This window comes from Alosa sapidissima, chromosome 7, assembly GCF_018492685.1.
Source record: "Alosa sapidissima isolate fAloSap1 chromosome 7, fAloSap1.pri, whole genome shotgun sequence".
Taxonomy (NCBI): Eukaryota; Metazoa; Chordata; class Actinopteri; order Clupeiformes; family Clupeidae; genus Alosa; species Alosa sapidissima.
The window spans coordinates 24,526,031-24,535,175 of NC_055963.1; positions in this window are offsets into that span (position 1 = coordinate 24,526,031).

The following is a 9,145-nucleotide window of genomic DNA, read 5'->3' on the forward strand; positions in this document are numbered from 1 at the left end:
GAATATTTTAAACAACAGAAAAAAATGATGGTACCCTTCACCCGTTGTGTGTTGCGCAACCTTTAGAGGTAATTACTTCAAAACAAACACTTTCTGTGGCTCTGACTGAGACTTCTGCATCTGTCAACTGGTAGTTTTGCCCATTGTTCCTAAGCAAACTGCTCCAGTCGTTTCAAGTTTGAAGGGTGCCTTCTGCAGACTGAATGTTTTAGATCTGTCCAGATGTTCAACTGGATTTAGATCTGGCCTCATAGAAGGCCGTTTCAGAATAGATTTGTTCCTTAACTCAGGGGCGGAGCCAGAGGGGTGGCTCCGGGTGGCACAGGCCACCCTTGAGATTCGATTGGCCACCCCAGGTGCCACCCCAAATCCTAGTCTACGATTGGTCATTAACATGGTGTAAGGCAGGACCTTTCTTGATGCATTTGCAGCAGTGTGAAGTGTCAGACGTTAGAAATGTAAGTGGCAAACACGCTTGCCTTTATTGGCCTGCGGCACAATAAACTGCGGAACGAAAGGTTTCCCCGATCAGGAAATACTCCTTAATACGCAACTTTGTGTAGGCTTAACAGAGGTAGCCTAAATATCGTGCCTATGACGATGACATCTTTAAAAAAAAAACATTTATTTTACTTGTCTTGCTGGATTGAAGGCAGAATGTGGGCTGTTGCGCAAATAGATTAATGAGGGTCGGGAGATTCCGTTAACAAAAACCTAAAGTTTTGCTAACATTTTCTCCATTATTATCGTAAAATATGTCTCCATGCAGGGCAGGGCTGGTTCTAACCTAGGCTAGGCTACTATATTTGGGTGGGCTGGTAGAAATTTTGAGTGGGCAACATAGCAAAGCTGTCAAATTGGATCAAAACTAACATAAACACAAAACAAACACAAAAAATCAGTACCACCTAGCTTGAGTTGCTGCAGCCAACAGCCAGGGATAGGCAGTATGTCTGATACATGTATGCAAAATACAAAATAGTATGTTGTCATTTTTATTTTATTTAGTTGGAAAAAAATGGCATCATATTTTGTATCAAAATACTTTATAGGTTTGTAGTTTAAAAATAGTGCCAAATTCTTTTGGTAAAACCAATAACCTACTTTTGGTGATGTGATTATAAAAGTGCAAAACAATGAATGCAGCACTGGTGCTGACTTGTAATTTGCCCAGAGTTGTTGTGATCAGAAATATGAGATTATATTGAGATATAATAAAATTGATTATATTTTAATGTCCCCATGATGGAATTTGTTTTAGAACAGCACAGCCCAGTGACAGACAACTTAGATAATTAACTTTAATATGTTTGTATTACATTTTATTCAAATACAAGAGTGTATTTGAGAGTAAGGTATTTGTGTTTTTTTTGTCCTTCAATTTATGAGTATGGTGTTTGCATCTGGTTTCCCTAATGTATTTGTGCTAATTTCACATCTTGAGCCTGTTTCTGTTTATCTGGATGTTTTGCCTCATGCCACCCTTGAATTAATCAGTGCCTCACTAGTGCCACCCTTGTTAAAAATGTCTAGAATCGCCACTGCCTTAACTTATAGCTGTGGGTCATTATGCTGGAGGACCTATGACCTGCGTTTGAGACTGAGCTCTCTAACAATGGGCTGCATGTTTCACTCCAGGATGCCTCTTAGTCTTGAAATGTATTGTGCCCTCCACAGATTTAAGGCACCCTGTGCCAAAATCAGCAAAGCAGCACAAAAACACAACTAAGCCTTCTCCATTTTTAAGTAAGCATGGTGTTCTTTTCTTGGACATGTTCATTTTTACATTAACATTTAACATTTCTCCAGAAGAATTGTGACTTGATAATGCTTTCAACAGTGTAATCCTCCAATGACCGCCACCCCCTCCCCCCCCCCCCCCCACACACACACACACACACATACACACAAGAAGTAATGTTAGGATCCGTTAATGTTCCCATCAATTGTTGATGGGAGATTTAATGTTGTAACACCACACTGATACCAATACTTAATTTACATGCAAGGCTAGTAAAACAGGTTCTCCGGGGACTCCAATAAGATGTATAATAGTTGACACAGAGACACACATTTACATTTGGCCTTGGGAGTGACACATTCATCCCTTATAGATAGAGATAGATAGATAGATAGATACTTTATTGATCCCCAAGGGGAAATTCAAGGGTCTCAGTAGCATACAGACATCACACACAACATGCACTTACAGCAGAAATGGTAAATATAAGTATAAGTATAAACATATAACTAAACTCCACTGTACAATAAAGACAGTAGAAGATAAGAAAACTAACAAAACTAAATACTAAATATACTATATAAATTAAATTTAAAAAGTCCAATGTGCTTTAGGGTGATCAAGCATAAGACGCTTGTAGTGACAGGGCCGGGACTGGTAATGTGCTAAAGGGAGTGAGTATAATGTAGACAAGTTGATATAAAAAACTATAGAATAGAATAGAATAGAATAGAATAGAATAGAAACTTTAATTGGCACACAACAATGTTTTTTTTAAAAAAAAATTTATTACTTTATTTAAATGTAGTGCTTTCATTTACAATCAAATCATTATGTCAGGTCTTCTACTGCACTACTATTTAACATTTTTATATTTTGTCCTTCAAAAAATAAACAATCACCAACAGAAACAAAACACAAAAAACATAACATTGACGGACAATCATTGACAGACATTACATTGACAGAAAAAAAAAAAAAAAAAAGGAGGAACATCACAACAACAAAAACAAACATCCCCAGCAAATGACAAAGACAAAGACATAAATACAAGACATAAGTAATTAAATAATAGACATAAGTGAATTGGCTTACCTGTGTTCATGTATGTATGTATATAAGTGTATGAATGTGTGCATGAGTGTGCGCCTGTATGAGTGTCATTGTAGAGGCAGGTCTGTTATACACATCTATTTTCAAAGTAGTTATTTATTTTGTTAAGTATAAGTTCTGGATAAGTTTTATTCGATATTTCTGAACGGTTTCTAGTTTTTAATATCATTTTCTCCATTTCCAAAACTTTTTCTATTGTATTGTACCATGTAAGTATTACAGGTTGTTTTGGTTGTTTCCATAGCCTTGTGAGTTGCTTAAGTGCCGTTAGTCTCAGGATATTAAAAAGTTTGCAGTACTTTGTTTTAATCTTAGATTTTATGCCAATGCCTAAAAAGTTTTCTAATGTGAGGGGTTCTTTTAAATCAAAGATGTGTGAAATAGCTCTTCCTACCTCTTCCCAAAAGGACCTTATTACCGGACATGAGAAAAAAATGTGAGTGTGATTTGCCTTACCTTCACCACATCCTCTCCAACATGCTGTTCCTAAAATTTGTTTTCCACATTGGTCAGGTGTAGTGAAGTACCTCTGGCTTATTTTCCATGCAAACTCTTTCCAGTGTTTTGACTGAGTTGTTTTAAAGTTTTCTTTTAAAGAGTCGCTCCAGGCCTCATCTGATATGTTTACAGATAGCTCTTTTCCCCATTTTTCTTTTGCTTTATATTCTACGTTTGTCATTTTTTGCAATATCTTATAAGCACTTGCGAGTCCATCACTACTTTTGTTTCTGGTTTCTAATAAAAAAGTTAATACCTCATTTCTGATTTCCTTTCTGCATTTTGTTTAATATAACTTCTAACTTGTAATTATTTAAAGAAATGTTTTTGCTGTAAGCTAAATCTTGCCGATAGAGCTTCAAATGTGTCAACTGTATTTTTTTCAAAAAGCTGTGCAAATAATATTAGTCCTTTATTGGCCCATGATTCTAAAATGTTATCTGTTTTATGCGCTATGAAGTCTGGATCTTGTGTCATTTGTCTAAGTTGTATACTTTCAGTCTGAAATTTTAAACGTTTGCTCATTTGTTTCCAATTCCTTATGGTATTTCCAATGCAGAATGACTGTATGTATTGTTTTTGTGTCTCTTTTCCTAGAAAAGGCAGAGTTCCAATTACTCCATTTGTCAGCTCTTTCTCGATATGAATCCATCTTGTTTCAGTACTACTTAGTGATGGGGACGAGACCGCCTATGCCGAGTCCGAGTCAAGACCGAGTCTTTGAAGGGTCGAGACCGAGTCGAGACCGAGTCCGTTGGTTTTCAGATACAGTCGAGTCCGAGTCAAGACCGAGTCTTTGAGGAAGCAAGTCCGAGTCGAGACCGAGTCCTTTAGGAGTCGAAACCGAGTCGAGACCAAGACCATAAAAACATGTCAGTTTTCATATGATTTAATATCATCCCAATTAATAATCAACAGTTAGGCCCAGGCTTGGAATTTCACCATTTTAGGGGCAAGGCCACTTGGCCTTCAGTTGGGCATATTTGGTGGGGGGCACAAAGGCCACATGTCAGGGCACCAAGGCCAAAGTTAACTATACAGTAGTAGGCTATAAAAATAATCAAAGTTGTATTTAGCCTATTCACAGCAGTAGACCTGAATCACTGTATGAAACATTACAAAAGCATGAAACATGACATATTACATAGGAAATCATCTGATCATCTAATATTTAGATGTCTAGGCTATATTTAATATTTATATTTATTTTATATTTGGCCTGTTATGGAATCATGTATTGAACAATTTAAGCACAGCTCAGCTTTAAGAAACTGATGCAACCTTGATGCATGCTTAGCATTTTTTGATCATTAAGACTCCTTTCACAAACTCTTACTCAGCTGTATATCCTCTGATTTTAATATTTACCTATATCTAGGCAATATTTGTAACATTTATTTTGTATTTGGCCTGTTATGAAATCATGAAGAATGATTTAAACACATTTTGAAACCTAAAGACCAAAGTTGGAGACATGAATGTAGACCTTGCTGCAGATTACATTTTTAATTTAACCGGAATACTCTGGAACGGCTTACTGTACAGGGGACTGCTTTACACCTTTGTGTTCGGTAAGGTCTGCTGTTTATTCTGATATATGGTTTGTCGCGAACCGTTCGCGAACGCGAACCGTTCACCACAGCAATTAGCGGCTAACATTGTTTAAAAGCTGAGAAAAAGTTCTTTCATGTGATGTGATACATGTGCCTGTGTGATGAGTAGGCTTAGCGATTGCGAGTATTTCAACTGAGAAGAATGGGTGAATTTGGACGCACTTTCTGTCTTGCCATGCGCTGTCATTTTCTCCACTGTGTAAAACTGAATTAGTTTGCGCTGTGATGCTAAGATTATTTTCACAGGCTATAGGCTAAATAAAAATCGCTATTAAACGGACGCAAAGCAGAATATTGAAAGAAGGGGGCACCAAGGCCAACAAGGGGCAAAGACGGCCGCCGTGAAATTTCATTTTGATTTTTTGATATGAACATAAACATTTTTTTGATATGAACATAAAAAATGCGTTGGTCTCGAGGACTCGGTCTGAAATTACGAGTCCTTCTCCTCCCACTGTGGTCCGAGACCGAGTCAAGACCGAGTCTTTGAAGGAACAAGTCCGAGTCGAGTCCGAGAAAGCAGAAATCGGTCTCGAGACCGGACTCGAGTCCGAGACCGGACTCGAGTACTACATCACTGGTACTACTGCTCATCCATTTCATTATTGTTAACATTTGTGTCGCAAAAAAATAGTTTTGTATATGTGGAGTCCCTAAACCTCCTTTCTCTTTTGGCTGTGTTAATAGCTTAAAGTTGATTCTATGTTTTTTATCATTCCAAATGAAATTTGCAATCATCTTAGTCCATGTAGTGAAGAATGTTGGTGGGAGTGTGATTGGTAGTGCTTGAAATAAAAAAAGTAATTGTGGGAGTACCATCATCTTAATTGTCTCAACTCTACTGTATATTCCATCAGGAATTAATTTCCACCTATTTAGGTCTTGTCTTATCTTTAATTCCAAAGAAGCATAGTTGTTTTTATATAAATCATTCAAATCATTACTTATATAAATACCTAAATATTTTATGTTTTTTGTTTCCCATTTAATGTTATAGCTATCTTTTAACCATTGATTCATTTGCATTCCAATAGTTAAAGCTTCACATTTACTTTTATTTATTCTATATCCTGAGGTTTTACTATATTCTTCAATCACTCCCATCAAATGTTGTAATGAATTTTCTGGTGGTCAAGTAAAGTATTATGTCATCTGCGTAAAGTGCAAGAACTTCAATGTAGATAGTAAAGAGGAGTGGAGAGAGAGGGTCTCCTTGTCTTGTACCTCTTTGAATTGGGAACCGTCTTGATAGTGTACCATTTGTTTTTACTAAAGAAACAGGGCTGGTGTACATTGCTTTTATCCATCGACAGAACTCATCATCTAATCCAAAGCTCCTCATTGCAGCAAACATAAAAGGCCAACTAACTAAATCAAAAGCTTTTTCAGCATCTAAAGTCATCAGAAGGAGTTCTTCATTCTCTTTTTGATTCGCATAATCAATTATGTTCAGTGTTCGTCTTACATTATCTGTCAGGAGGCGTCCTGGAATAAAACCGCACTGATCAGTATTTATTATGTCTGCAATAGTATGTTTTAACCTATTAGCTAAAATTGATGTAATTATTTTATGGTCTGTATTTAATAATGATATCGGCCTATAGGATGCACATTTTGTGAGGTCTTTCCCTTCCTTAGGTATCAAGGTGATGATGGATGATGTCCACGTTTGTGCCCATTTTCCAGTAGCTAATGCATAATTGTAAGCTCTTACAAGTAGAGGGCTGACTTGGTCTTGAAAGGCTTTATAAAATTCGTTTGTAAAACCATCATCTCCTGGAGACTTTCCTTGTTTTAAACTTTGTATTTGCTCATTTATCTCTTCAATTGTAATTGTCTTTATTAATTCAAGATTATTTATTTGTGTTACTTTTGGTATTTCAAGGTTCTTTAAATAAGTCTGCATAAATTCTTTATCTCCATTTGTCTCTGATTTATAGTTTTTCATAATACTTAGCAAATTCTTCCGCGATCCCATCCTTATCAGTTACCATTCCAGTTTGATCTGTTGTGTAAACTGCATTAACTTCTCCATCTCAAGCATACGTAATTTGTCTAATTTTACTCGCTTCTCTTTCAATTCCAACCTGTCCTTCTTACTATCTGTTATACTGTGTCTATTCTCTAATACAACAATGTTGATGGTATTTTTTTGTAGCTCAGTCCGGTGGGGGGAGGGTTTAGATAACTTGTGGATTTTTAACACATTTTTATCAGGCATCGTCTTTTTGAAAAATGCTGCGCTATTCCAGAGAGATGCTCATTAGTTGGCAGACTGCAATATAAAACCTATTTTACCATGGTAAGAGCACAACATGTTTCCCTCAAAGTTATGATTACAGCCTTGAGACAAAAAAACATATTTGAGGAAAGCAAGTCAATCTGCAAAACACTGTTCTGTGTACATTAGTGAATATTTCTAGATTTGTCATTCAGATTCAAAAATAAAGTTGTCCACTAATAATATTTCTAATGTTCACTCTGGTGCATTCAGAGTTGACTAGAGAGAGAGAAAGAGAGAGAGAGAAAGCATGTGAATATGCCTATTGGGCATGGATAGAAGGTGGCATGGTTGAGTGAGGAAAGTAATGAGGAAATAAGGACTCAGTTAAAAGTGAAAAGGTGTACGCTTTGTTTAGGGTGCAATTGTTTAGGTTTCAATAGCCTACTGTTTACATAATCATATTCTTTATCACATATTCTTATTTTCTTATAACACTATAACATAGATATGGGATGTAATCAGATAGAATAACATGAAAAGAGAAAGAACCATAGGGGAAGAACAGGGCCTATGTAGTCATGGGCGGATTATGAACTTTCAGGCCCCTGGGCCCAGATGTATTAAGGGCCCCCCACTAATTGTTGCATATGTGGGAGGGGGGTGTTTGGGGGTCCTCTCCCAGAAATTTTTTTCTTTGTTTGATGTGATTTCCTGTCTTCTGGTGCATTTTGGGGATGGCCAATACTAAATTCAATCAGATTCATAGCCTACATCCTGATTTGTTGATATTGAGGCAATGATTCCATGCAAAGGCTTGGGCTTCAGGGCCCCCTGACCTCTTGGGCCCCTGGGCCCGGTAGGCCCGTAGTAATCCATCCCTGTATGTAGTAGGCTACTCTTAGACACTATTGTAAAAATAAAACATATAAACATATCACTCCATCTGTTCATGAATTTGTATAGGACATTTGGTCACCCTCAATGTTGACTCTGGCTATGGGCTTGTCAAACATCATCAGTAACTGTAGTCCCTGGAACATCAAACTGCTTGGAGATGTTCTGATAGCCTTTACCTTTAACATGCTTGTCTATAACTTTCTTTCTGATCCCCTCATGCAACTCTTTCCTTTGATTTCTCTGGTCCATGTTCATTTAGGTGCATGATGATACAAAGTGGCTACTTTTCTCCATTTAAATAGGCTGAATGACTGAATACAGGATCAAATACACATATATTAACAAGTAAGGTGAAACAGCTAGTTTTAAACATCACTATATGATCCAATAATTAATCATCTTTTTTAGGCATACAAACAAATATGTCTGGACCATTTTAGAATATCTACGCAAAATAAACAACAAATGATCTCTTTTCAAACTTTCTTTGCTTTGCAGGGGTATCAAACTCATATTAGGCAGTGGGCCGGATTTCTTGGAACCAGACCTCATGGGGGCTGTCACTGTCATTATCATTATCCTTTTTCTGCATGGGTATCAGTGTTCTTTGATGATATACTCCTTTACTATACCCACCTATGAGCACACAAGTACAAATCATGTACTGCAGTCATATACTGGTCTTTCTCTCTTGAAATATCCTATACTTCCATGTTGGTTTTTTTCAGCCTCTTCCTTCCTGAGGATGGTTTGTAGCGCTAGGATTAACCAGTTTATTACACATTGCTGAACACTGAAGATCTGAATGTGAATACATTCAATATAATTGCTTTAAATTTCATCACTCACAGAAGAAATTAAGCATTCTTTCAAAAAGCTGTAAGGATACCAACAAATTCAGCCATGACAGCCAAATTTGGTGACATACAGTACAGTACATATGGGTAAGTTAATTCAGTGGTAAACCTCCAAGAAGCATATGAAATGAGGCATAATCTTCGATTAGGAAGCTTAACCACTTACTGTGTGGTAACCTCACCAGGTTTATCATCAAACCAC